The sequence below is a fragment of the Vespa velutina genome, chromosome 10, assembly GCF_912470025.1.
Source record: "Vespa velutina chromosome 10, iVesVel2.1, whole genome shotgun sequence".
In the NCBI taxonomy this organism is placed as follows: Eukaryota; Metazoa; Arthropoda; class Insecta; order Hymenoptera; family Vespidae; genus Vespa; species Vespa velutina.
The window spans coordinates 1,006,029-1,018,225 of record NC_062197.1 but is presented as its reverse complement, the minus strand read 5'-3'; the positions used below and the strand labels follow the sequence as shown (position 1 = coordinate 1,018,225).

The window sequence follows — 12,197 nt, the reverse complement described above, 5'->3', positions numbered from 1 at the left end:
AGAAAAAAAAAAGAGATAAATAAATGAGTAAATCAATGAATAAATAATTTAATATTGGATCGAATTTTTTTCACAATTTGATATTATCTGTTCCATAGAATTAGCAGCTAAACTCTTTTATCAACCGATCGTCACGCAAAATGAACGACGATCGGTAAGGTAGGAAATATTGTCTATTCCGTCGATAGAGTTGAAAACTACAATTACGACTGTTATTTTACGCGATCGGTATTTGTTAAAACATTTTCCCTTTTCTTTTGATATATTTTCTAAAAATTCGAAAAATCTTTTCGCGGATCGGCGTAATAATCAATGTTAGAAAAAGAAAAAAACAAAAAAAAAAACAAAAAAAAAAAAAACAAAGAAAGGAAAGAAAGAAAAACGAACTTCAAGCGCGAGAAAAAGAAGAAAATATAGTAGTTGAGAAGTCTCGAAATATTTTCATACACAATGTTGCAAGACGGTGTCCTCTTATAGCACGAAAGTATTAAATGCATAAGTACATATAAGCGAGGGCAAAAAACCGTGAAAGCGATGAGTCCACTTTAGAACTGTACAAAGGGAAGTTCCATTCGCCATCTTTGTATTCCGTAATAATTAATGGGGATTAGTTACGGCGTGCTGCACCTGCGCGTGCAAGCGGGAGAGAGGATCGAGTTTGTCGTGCTCCTTCGTACTGCAAGATTTTATAAGAGCTTAACAGCTCGCGTGCTCGTACCTATCTTTACGAACCGTGTAAAATTTTAACGTACTGTTCAAGATCGATTATCGGAGTTGTCGAAAATTGTTTCAATAAATTTCAAAGAAACGTTTTATATTAAAAACTTTGATTATTAATAAATATATCCTTTTAGATGCATGGTACGAGTTATATGCAGGATATATGCACGATAATGCAGAAAGATTATCTAAAAGGGTTGAATTCGTAAACGTTGGTTGGCAACTGTTCGTAATCTGCACCATACGGGACTTCTTAGAATTGATATAAGCAAGAAAATATCGCAGCTTGTCGATCGAGAGCACAGCAAAGGTGCAGATAAAGAGAAGGGAAGTGCGAATGTGTTAACAAAGTCTCTCTCTCTCTCTCTCTCTCTCTCTTTCTCTCTTTTTCTTATCCGGTCTTGGATAATATTTTACTTATTTATTCTTATAAAAGTTTAACGAAATTCGATAGCACGAAAAAAAAAAAAAAAGAAAAGAAATCAGATTTACAAGGAACGAGGAGAGAAAAAAAAAGAAAGATTCGACGAGAGCTGTCTTAACGAAGTGAAATTTGAAGCTGACATACATATACGATGAGTGGGTGATGTATATACGAGCAATGCATATACGTCCCTTCGCGTCCTTTTCTTCCTTTGACATATTAAAAAGCTGGTCCGAATTACCTTTAAGAATTTTACCAGTCGGAATGAAACTTACAGGCAAAAGGTATTTGCGGTAAAGAGCCTGTAGAAAATTATCGCCCCTCTCGTACATTCTCTCGTTCGCACTTGGTAATGGTACCATTTTACAGGTTTAATGGCGATGGTTATACTGGGGCTAGAAAATATGAAAACGGTCGTTCGGCGCCATGTTCAGCGTGAAACGGCGAGGGAATTTGAAAGAAGGTCAATTTCAAAGAATATCAAGAGAAAATAGTTTCAACGGATTTCGAAACGACACTAAAACATTTTTGTTTATAGCTTTATCTATGAGGAAAGAGAGAGAGAGAGAGAGAGAGAGAGAGAGAAAAACAAGAAGAATAAAATATCTAGATTGTTTCAAACATGTAAATGTAGTCGTCAACGAGCCCTTTGTCCCTTCATTCGAATTTTTTTTCAATGGACTTATTTTTTTTTTTTTCGATAAGAAGACACGAGCAACCAATCAACAATGAAACGAGAAAAAGAGATCGTATCGATGAAAATTGTAACTCGGTTGTGTAAATAACACGATAGAGGAAGTAGCAAGCGATAAAAGAAGGGCCAAACTGTTCATATTTTATATTTTCTCTCTCTCTTTCTCTCTCTCATTCTTTCTTTCTTTCTTTCTCATCGTAGAAGAAAGAAGAACGACTGCCTTAGTAACCGGGTAGCAAGAGAGCAAACGGTTATCAAGTAGAAGAGGGAAATGTAGAGAGGAAAAAAATTGGGGGCGTAGTGTGAGTGTGCGTGCGTGTAGTAGGCACAATGTAGCAAACGATTCTAGGGGGCCCTTCATATATTACGTAGGGAAAGGCTCATAGGTGGCGTTTATACCTGTTATTTACCGAACTCTTTCAAAATTCTACGCTCTTACCGTCTGCTTCGTGCAACAAAGTAGAGAAAGAAAGAATACTACGACGGTAGAATTCAACTATGAAAATTATCTTTTTACTTCCGTTCGTAATAACAATTTAAACGAATAGAACTGACGAATTTCAATCGAAAAGGGGGAAAAAAGGACAAAGGAATTTTTTGTGTAAAAATATTTTAATTTAAAAATAGAAAAAAAAAAAAAAAAATAATAATAATAATAATAATAATAATAATAATAATAATAATAATACCACCATATATATTTAATAACGCGATAATTAATTAGGTTGAATGCGATAAGAATAGCATGGTCGAGCGTATATCACTTCCTTCCTATACAGCTTCATGAGAAAATGTTCTTCAAATGATATTCATCCTTTCCTTTCTCTAATTAATTTTATTCTCTTTAAAAGATTGTAGATATCTATCATTATTGGTCGTTTCTTAAGCTCATTTTTCATTGGCATATTCGTCTACGACGAAATAGACGATAGATTAATACACATACACATACACACACAGAGAGAGAGAGAGAGAGAGAGAGAGAGAGAGAGAGAGAGAGAGAGAGAGAGAGAGAGAGAGAGAGACACACACACACACACACGCAAGCACACACAATAAATTAAGAAAATGATATCATATTTATTAGCGGTCAAATTCTAATCCAAGTTAAAGCGTTACGGTTTATAGGATAGTGGTATATTATCACGAGAAACCGCCGCAAACCGCGAAACTATTTCATACTTGTCACGTTGAGACGTCGCTAAGGAAAACGAGTTGCGGTGAAAACGACCGCGACATTCGTACATACACGTATACACTCCCCTACCCATCTATCTACCCGGTTTCAAACGAGAAAAAGATATGAGTGGAATGAAGATAACCCCGAGAAAAGAGATTTAGTCGTTTAACAGTCGAAGGATTTAAGGATCTAACGAAGGAAGGAAGGAATGAACGAACGAACGAACGAACGAACGAAGAAGAGGAAGAAAAAGAGGTAAGGTACACGTCTGCCATCTGCTCCTTTCCGCCTTCTTCCTTGCATCCATTTTCTTTCGAAGAAAAGATGAAAGAGAGAAAGATATATACATATATATATATATATAGAAAGAGGAGAGAGAGAGAGAGAGAGAGAAAGATTAATGGCGATGGAGAAGACGTTTCATCGTCCTTTTCCTTGAGACTCGCTTTGCCTTCTCTGATCTTTTCTAACGTAGATGTCGGTAGGTCGTTACCGAACAAAGCCACGCTCGTTACGTCTCATTACTCACGAAAATTGCCGCTAGACCGTCGCACGATTGAACAGGTGCCGACTTAATCTTGACCTTCGTAATACCCCTTTTATCTTCAACTTGACCCCTCACTCGGTACGTCCGATCGATTCATCTAGATAAGACGTGAGAAAAAGTCAAGGTCGTTTTAAAAAAAGGACCATCAAAAACTTGAAATGTTTCTCAAAAGTAGGAAAAGGTGTTGAAGAAAATTGCATGGGGCTGCTATACTGGTCTCTCAATCTCTTATCTTCTTACCTTCAAGATAAATTTCAGTCCTTGTTAGAAGTTAGTTATATATGTTACATGCGCGCGCGCACGCGCGCCATGTCAGACAACGGACAAAATTTCTTTCCTTTCTTTTCCTTTTTATCTAAGTCTGTTAACGTGTAAACATTTGAAGATGATTCAAATGACATGATTAGAAATGATATCTATGATATCTTGCGTAAACGATAAATTGATATAGTGTATTACGTTGAATCTTTTACGACGAACGAAATCTTTGATGGGGATGAAATGAAGCAAAGAGAGTAAAAAATCGGAGATAGCCAAAACAGGTTGCACGGCGCGAATTCATGATGGCGAACTAGACGCTGTCGCGCTTAGTAACGCGGTCCATTTTGATTAGGTATATCCTCCACGTTTGGAATGGCCCATTTTGACGAAGGAAAAATATTTTTTTTTTTTTTTTTTTTCTTCCTTTCTTATTTTCTTTCAACAGCGTCGATTCTCAACCATCTTATGTTGAAAACGTATGCGTGTGTGTGTGGGAGAGAGAGAGAAAGAGAGAGAGAAAGAGAGAGAAAGAAAGAAAGAGATTGGATTTTGGAAGAGTTCTGGGATTAACAAAGTTCCCCGAGAGGTTCTAGGTAGACAGACATAACCTTCTCTACATCGACAGGTATAAAAGCGCGCAAAATCTCTTTGTGTTGATCACGCGCGACTGCAATGGAAGAATAGAAAGGACAAGAAGGAGAAAACAAAAAGAATAAAAGTTGGACCGTTCACGTGCATTTTGCGTGGCCTATCGAAAAAATCATCTGCTACCTCGAACAACGTCATCGTCTTACGTCATTTTCTATATTAGTACTATTGCGTTGATATATATATATATATATATATATATATATATATATATATATATATATATACTAATTAATTAATTCCATTTTTTTCTACGGTAAAAAATTAAAAGTTAAATACAGCAAGATCTCCTGTCAAAAATATTTAAAAATAACAATAATAATAATAAAATGATAATATATTTGTGGTTGAAAGTATCGTTAATTGGGAACGTGGCAGGTGTTTTCTGCTTGGTTCTTCCACTTAGCAACAAAAATGAGATTTCGAAAGTCCAAACTCGAATCTCCGAAAGAAGAAAGATATTGGCATGAATATGGAGAAGCGAAGTAAAAATATATACAATCTTACGGGCATAAATGCGAATGAAAATGTCTCGATCGAAGCGCGCGTGCAAAAAAAAAAAAAAATAAAAATAAAAAAAAAAAAAAAAAAGAGAGAGAAAAGAAAAGAAAAGAAAAAAAAAGAAAAATGGCGGAGCTAGGAGTTTGGTTTTTTTTTTAAGTGGGCCAGAATGAGACGCGTTCGCGCGCGCACAAGCGTCAGATGTATGTATCATTATCTCGGGCTCACTGTTGCTATGCAATTAGAGTCCGTTAATCGTAATCCCCACCAGAACGTCCGGGCCAGCGCGCCTTTCGTGACGTGACCATACAAGAGAAGGGGTAAAAAGAGAAGGAGGAGTGGGGGTAGAGCAGACGGCCGTTCTCTTAGTGGTGGGGATCAGCCGAAGTACAGACGAAGACGGCGATAACAACAATAACAATAACAGCAGCACGTGGACGCGAGTGACTTCGACTTCCTACTCTTCATCCTTCCCCATTCTTTCTTTGTCTTCTCTTTCTTTTGTTTATTTACCAGGACGTTGACTCTCCCCCCCACCCCCAATGCAAAATAATTTCTTCGCGAATTCTTTTTTTTTCCTTTTTTCTCTATATTTTAATTTTTTTTTTTCTTTTTACATAAAATTTTTACAACTTTCTTCTACACATGCTTTGTAAATAGTCCTCTTAAAAAAAAAGAAAAAAGAAAAAAGAAAAAAGGAAAAAAATAGAAAAAAAAAAAAGAAACAAAAGAAGAATTATTTCCATTGTGTTCCTTTTGTCTTTCTTTCCCCGTCACCGTTCCCGTTCTTTCCGAAAAAAAAAGGAAAAAAAAAGAAGTAAAAAAAAAAAAAAAACAACCCAACATAAAAGATCGTGTATATCTTTTAGGATCGATCAAAGATCGCAGGTTTCACTTTTTCTAATGGCACCGGATCGTCCTCCGCGATGCAAGGACGACAGTGACGCTCGGCAACGGGATGCTTCCCTCGCGTTCATTAAGATTTGCATGGCCTTGAGAGAGAGCGTCACGAAAGGGCCTGCGCGCGCACGTCTCTATGGAATGCGCGGGAAAGCGAAGCGGATCGTCGACCACGAGGTTTCTCGGTTCATTCAACGGCACTCCTTTGCTTTTTCGTCTCTCTCTCTCTCTCACTCTCTCTCGTCTTTTTTTTCATTCCAGTTCGTCGAAAATTTGTTTTCTTCTTTTCTTTTTTTTCTTTCGAAAATTAACATTTCATTATTCTCATGTATTTATATAGTGTTTAAAAAATGAAATATTCTATTGGAACATTTTATTTGCAAAATTGTATAGAAAATATTTAGAATTGATTTAGAAGTTTCATTGTCGTCGGACGTCATACGTTTGAATGAGATAGAACGAATATGCCAACGTGAGACGACGAAGGAGCACAGCGGACGCTCCTAGTTAAATGGCTTAATTCCGGTCGTCCCCATAGCTTTCGATACCTCCGACGAAATGATTTGGCGCCTTTCTATGACCCAGACGATCGCGCGCGGTCGTCTCATCTTTCTTGGAATTTATTCTTTCGGATCTTTTTCGCTAACAGGATATTTCTTTTATTTATCAGAACTGAACGATTCGCACGTCATTACTAAAAAAACTAGCAACGTCAAGATGAGATGAAAAATAGAGACAGAGATAAAGATAGAGATAGAGAGAAAAGATAGAACATAGTTCAAGGAATACGAGGAGATTTGGCTTTGCGACTCGATAAACGATGAGAAACATCTTTAAAAATGTTTCACTACGTGAATTCTGGTGATGGAGGAAGGTTTGTCATCTTTGAGTTTGCCGGGATAAATATCTAAAGAGACCGCGTTAGTACTTGACGTTTATAGAAGGATCATGCTAATTAACTATCATTACGTCGGCTAACATAATAAGTGTGTTTTATTTTCTTTTATTTACGTTTACCATTGCTGTTAAAAATAATATAACTCAAATTGTTAGCCGTACCATTTTTGACTGCCATTATATTATTTTTAACATAGACGAGAGGAAAGTTTCTGTCGTTTCTCTAACCTCGTCGTTGTACGATAAAAATGAATATCAAAGTTCGAGAAGGAGTCAGTGATGGTCGATAGACGGCTACGAAAAACAGGATCGAGAGCGGGCCAGGATTCAGGATATCTGGACGATGACGTGACTGACTCGCCCAAGGACAAGTAAGCGAGCAAGCGAGCAAGCGATCGAGCGAGAGAGAGAGAGAGAGAGAGAGAGAGAGAGAGAGAGAGAGAGAGAGAGCGAGCAAGCGAACAAGCAAACGAACAAGCAAGCGAGCAAGACTCTCTCAAAGTCCTGCGCGAAAGATCGCAAACGCCGAGGACGATGGCGGCGCCGATAAGGAGCCACCACCCCACCATCACTTTGGCCTCACGAAAAACAGAAAGGCGCGAGAGTGACGCGTTAACGAAAAAGAAAAAAAAAAAAAAAGAAAAAGAAAAAAAAAAGAAAGAAAAAGAAACGAAAAGAAAAGGAAAAAAAAAAAGAAGAAACAGAAGCAGAAAAAAAAATAAAAGAAATATCGTGCTTAGCCTCGAGCTAGGTATATACCAACGCGTCTATTACACATACATTATTCAAAGCAATCGCCAAAAAGTCTCGTTGCGAATTCAGCACGATGCACCGTAACCGGGTAGCAACAGGACCCGGCAACAGGCTCTCTCTCTCTTTCTTTCTTTCTCTTTCTGTCCCTTCTCTCTTACCACGGCACTTCTCTCCGCACTCTCTGCCACTCCTTCCCTCTCTTACTTGTTCGCTTGCTTGCTCGCTCGCGCGTTCGCTCGTTCGACAGCCTCCCGCCATCTCTCTTCCTCTTTCATTTCATTCGGACGGACAACACACGAGACCACCGTCACCGCTTTCTCGTCGCGGCGTGCTCGTTTAACGACGCTACACGCCGAGATGCCGCCGCCGCCACCGCCACCGCCGCCACACCACCACACCACCATCACCACCACCACCACCACCATCACCATCACCATCACCATCACCATCACCATCACCATCACCATCACCATCACCACCATCGTCGCCTATCTCTTTTGCTTTCCTTTTGTCCGCTCCTCTTTTCTCCTTTCTTTTTGCATCCTCTCCGATTCAGTTTTTTTGACAACTTTCTTCTCCATTATCAACGGATGTTCACACCAAAAGCAACGTCCAAATTCTTGTAAAAATTACTCCTTAATATTATATACGTTTCTATTTTTTTCAATTTATTCGTTTCCGTTTGATTTGTTTTTCTTTCATTCGTTTTATTTCCAATTAGAAAGCAAAGGTGGTATACACATCGAAGATCTTTATTTGTGATCTAGAAGGTATTAAGAGTAAAAGAGAGACCTCGGCTGATGATCGAGAGATCGATTCCATGTACGTATCCCGACGCCGAAGAATGTAACGCCGGTCGCATACCAAGGCATTGCAACGAGCGACCTCACGCAACGATTCGATATGCGATACAACATATGCAACGTGCTTTCTCGCATACCAAGCCGTATTAACCGAAGCTTCCACAAATTTTCGGCAAATATATTTCTTCCATCGCTACGATTGTCAACATCGCTTTGGATACCATCGTTCTTTTTTCTTAAAAAAAAAAAAAAAAAAAAAAAAAAAAAAAAAAAAAAAAAAAAAAAAAAAAAAAAAGAAAGAAAAAAAAAAGAAAAAAAAAAGAAAAAAGAAACAAAAAGAAACAAAAAGAAAAAAAAAGAAAAAGAAACAAAAAGAAAAAAGAAAAAAAAAGAAAAAATAAAGAAAAGAGAAAAAATCGTATCGCGTATATATATATATATATAAAAGAAAAAGAAAAAGAAAAAAGAAAATAAAAATATTATTACACGAACGCTTAAAACATTTATATGCGATGTTGTAAAGGTTCAATAAATATTTTACTGTCGGTGTTAGATGCATGAGCGTTCGGTATTATGGCCTTGTAATCGTGTCAACGCGTTAAGGGTTGCGAAATGAAACGACTTCGACGCCCGCAAAAGACAAATTCTCTGTGCAAAGAGTACACAGTAGGATATAATATGTCCATGCAGAAGAATTTACGACGTCGCGAGTAAGAAGAAAAGTAAAAAAAGAAAAAAAAGGAGAAGAAAAAAAGAGGAAGAAGAAGAAGAAGAAAGTAAGAATAAGAGAATAAGAGGATGAGAGAGAGGGAGGGAGAGAGAGAGAGAGAGGAGGTTCTCTCGTCGCTTTAATCGGCTTTATCTAAATTGACGCAAAACCCTTTTGCGCGCGTTCTTGCTCGCTTCTCGTGAGAGTTAGCAGCGCAAGCTAACGTCGTCGGGTGGAGCCGACGACACCGAAGAAAGAGAAGAGGAACACCACCCCACCTCAGCTTATCTGTCCTCATTATCGTACCGTCGTTAGCCGTGAACTTTGCCCCATGGATCGTACCTGCTTCGCGAAAAGGGGCCCACCATCAGGGTTTTTCGATACCTACCCCGAAGAGAGAGGGTCCTTCGAAAAAGATAATCGCTAATTGCGCCCGTTATCCTTTTTGACTAACGCAAACCCCGACAATGCGACATTATTTTTCTCTTTTCCTTTTGGCAGCTTATTTTCATATTCCAACGCAGCACTTTCTTGACCTTTCCCATCCTTTGACAATTTATGATATAATTCATGAATACATTGTTTCAATGAATATTTTGTCAACGTCACTAGATATTTATTTTACTTTCGTACTATCAAATGTTTTGCTCGAGATCGACGTTCCATTCAGAAAGCAACGCAACGAAGCGATGAATGAGTCCGTGTCTGTTTGGCTTAACGTAGACCGCAGTCGTTGGAAAGAGTAACGCAGGTAAAGGTTATCGAGAAGTTAGAGAGCTAGTAGAGCTATTACGTTCGAGAGGCCGGTTTTATCCGTAGGGAGAGAGAGAGAGAGAGAGAGGGAGAGAGAGAGAGAGAAAGAAAGAGAGAGAGTGAGAGAGAAAGAACCAGCTTCTAATATTACTTACGAGTTATGCGCCAGGTACTGCTGTGCTTCCTATCTTGCACCTTTCAATTATACCTATTAACGAGAACTCTTGTTTACACGTATCTTTTCCCTTATACCTTATATCTCCGGTATCTCTGAACGGGACACCTTCCTCTACCGATAAAATTACCAACTCGACGTTTCTACTACTACTACTATCATGTACGTATTCGTGTGCTTTTGCTAGTGGCGCCTATGTACTACCCGCGTAGTACGAGACACGCTCTACTGCTCTACTAATCTGTTATTACCTCGGCTAGACTATTTATTATAGATTATATCGATCGAGCCAAAGGACGATTATTTCTACTTAGCCAAGTTTCTAACGGGTATCAATTGATGATTTCATTATTGATCCTTACCGTATCTTATAATTATTCATTTCTATGATTGTTAAAACTAATTTAAATTAAATTCCGATTGGATTACATCGAGAATTACTAGGATCAGTCATAAAAAGAATTAGATTAAAAGGTCTCGACATAGTATTCATTTATTATATATGCATTTGATAATTTTCTACCTGCTAGGAGCAGGTATCCGATAAAAAAATTGCAACTGGTTAATTATACTGGAATCCAGTTAGACCAAGGCGATATCCCATTATTCCCGCGGAAAGAACACAGACGATACGCGAGACAGGGAATATAACCTGTTTATATATCTTTGATGTTTCATTACGGGAATTTTAATGAAATCTCGTGTATAACACAGTCTATGATAAACTTTCGATAGAAAGTTTGGACAATAATGTAAGCTATTTGTAAGCGAAGAGCGGCGCCAATGCAACACCGTGTTAAACGAATAGCATACTCTTCCTCGCACTATACGTGATCATTGTTCGAGTAGCATTGTGTTTTAATCGTTCTAACTGTATGTATGTAGGTACAAACCCATGTCATAATTCGTTTATGGGGTTCCTGACAATGTGAAGAGAATAATTTATTTGATGGGCCCACCGCGAAAAAAAATGTCCGACGTTACAACGAAATTTCTTGTATGGGACCCGTCGGCTTTTGATCAATGTGAAATTTTAGTCACGCAAATGATTACAGGAAACGATATATTTGGAAATACCTCGACGTATTTTATTTTAAAAATGGTATGTTAAAAGAAAATTTCTGAGGGAAGAAATTTATGACGTTTCGCAAAGTACGATATGTTCGATCATTCGATGTTCGTCGCACACACGCGTAAAATGGAAGAGGGAAAAAGAGAATGAACGGAAATGGAAGGTAATTTGTGCAGGTGAGGACGTTAACCGTATTACGCTGCAAAGGTAGATCCATCAAACGAAAGGCGATTTAAATCTTACGGTCCGTAGTAGCGGAGAGAGAGAAAGAGAGAGAGACCGCGAGAGAGAGAGAGAGAGAGAGAGCGAGAGAGAGAGAGATAGAGAGAGAGAGATAGAGAGAGTCGTTACACTTTGTTGCTCCCGTTACATCGGAACGTTTCGAGCGCATCGAAGGAAGCATAAACGGCAAGGACGTTCGCCTGAACGCCGGTATACTACTATAACAGTATAAACGCATCCTCTTCCTCCTACGTGTGTTAATCTCGCGTCACAGGGATTTACTCGAGCCGAAATATTGTCTTAGGTCGCGTTAAAGCCGAAGGCGTTAAGAGGAGGCGTTATAGGAATTACCAACGCTATGAGCTGATTTCGTAGGAAGCGTGGGAATTTTCATCTAAATCGATTTGGACTTGGCGCAAAATAAGAGGTCAAGCAAAGAAAATAATTTCCCGCTAACCGGAAGAAGAATTAACGTGAGAGCACTTGTTCGGGGTTCCTTGGAGTTGAACCAAACGAAATCCTGCGACGCAAAAGAAAGGAGACCGGAGAAGCGGAGGCTTTTTATTCGAGAGAAGGGAGAGGTAGAAGGGAGGGAGGGAGAGAGGGAGGGAGGGAGAAGAAATTGGGAAGGGATTGCGAAAGCTTCGAGGTCGGTCTCCTCGCGAATCAGCGGGCAACAGGCGGCAGGCAGGCAGGCAGCGCCGGAAGGCTCGCGTTTTTCCCTCTTTCTCTCGCGCTCTTCTTCTCTCCGCGGAGGCTGGGGAACCGGCGCGGAAAGCGGCGACCTGTTGCCAAGGGAAGCCTTAAAAGTAAACAAGGTTACGACATCGGCGTGAGCCCCTGCTGTCGCGAGGTCTCGTGCCTCGAGTCTCCGCGCGCGGAAGGATCGCATGAGAAAGAGGACTACTACTACACTACTACTACTACTACTACTACAC

General features: G+C 39.1%; 1 protein-coding gene and 1 long non-coding RNA gene across 2 annotated transcripts in view; one reads left to right on the top strand and one right to left on the bottom strand.

Annotated features, from left to right (window-relative positions):
* The window catches only part of LOC124952419, a 32,950-nt gene that overhangs the window by 1,174 nt on the left and 19,579 nt on the right, over positions 1-12,197 (bottom strand). The gene's annotated exons all lie outside the window — the stretch shown is intronic.
* Positions 6,444-8,552, top strand: LOC124952421. Its single transcript, XR_007101899.1, has 3 exons — positions 6,444-6,861; positions 6,970-8,147; positions 8,247-8,552. It is a non-coding gene; the product is annotated as an uncharacterized LOC124952421 (long non-coding RNA).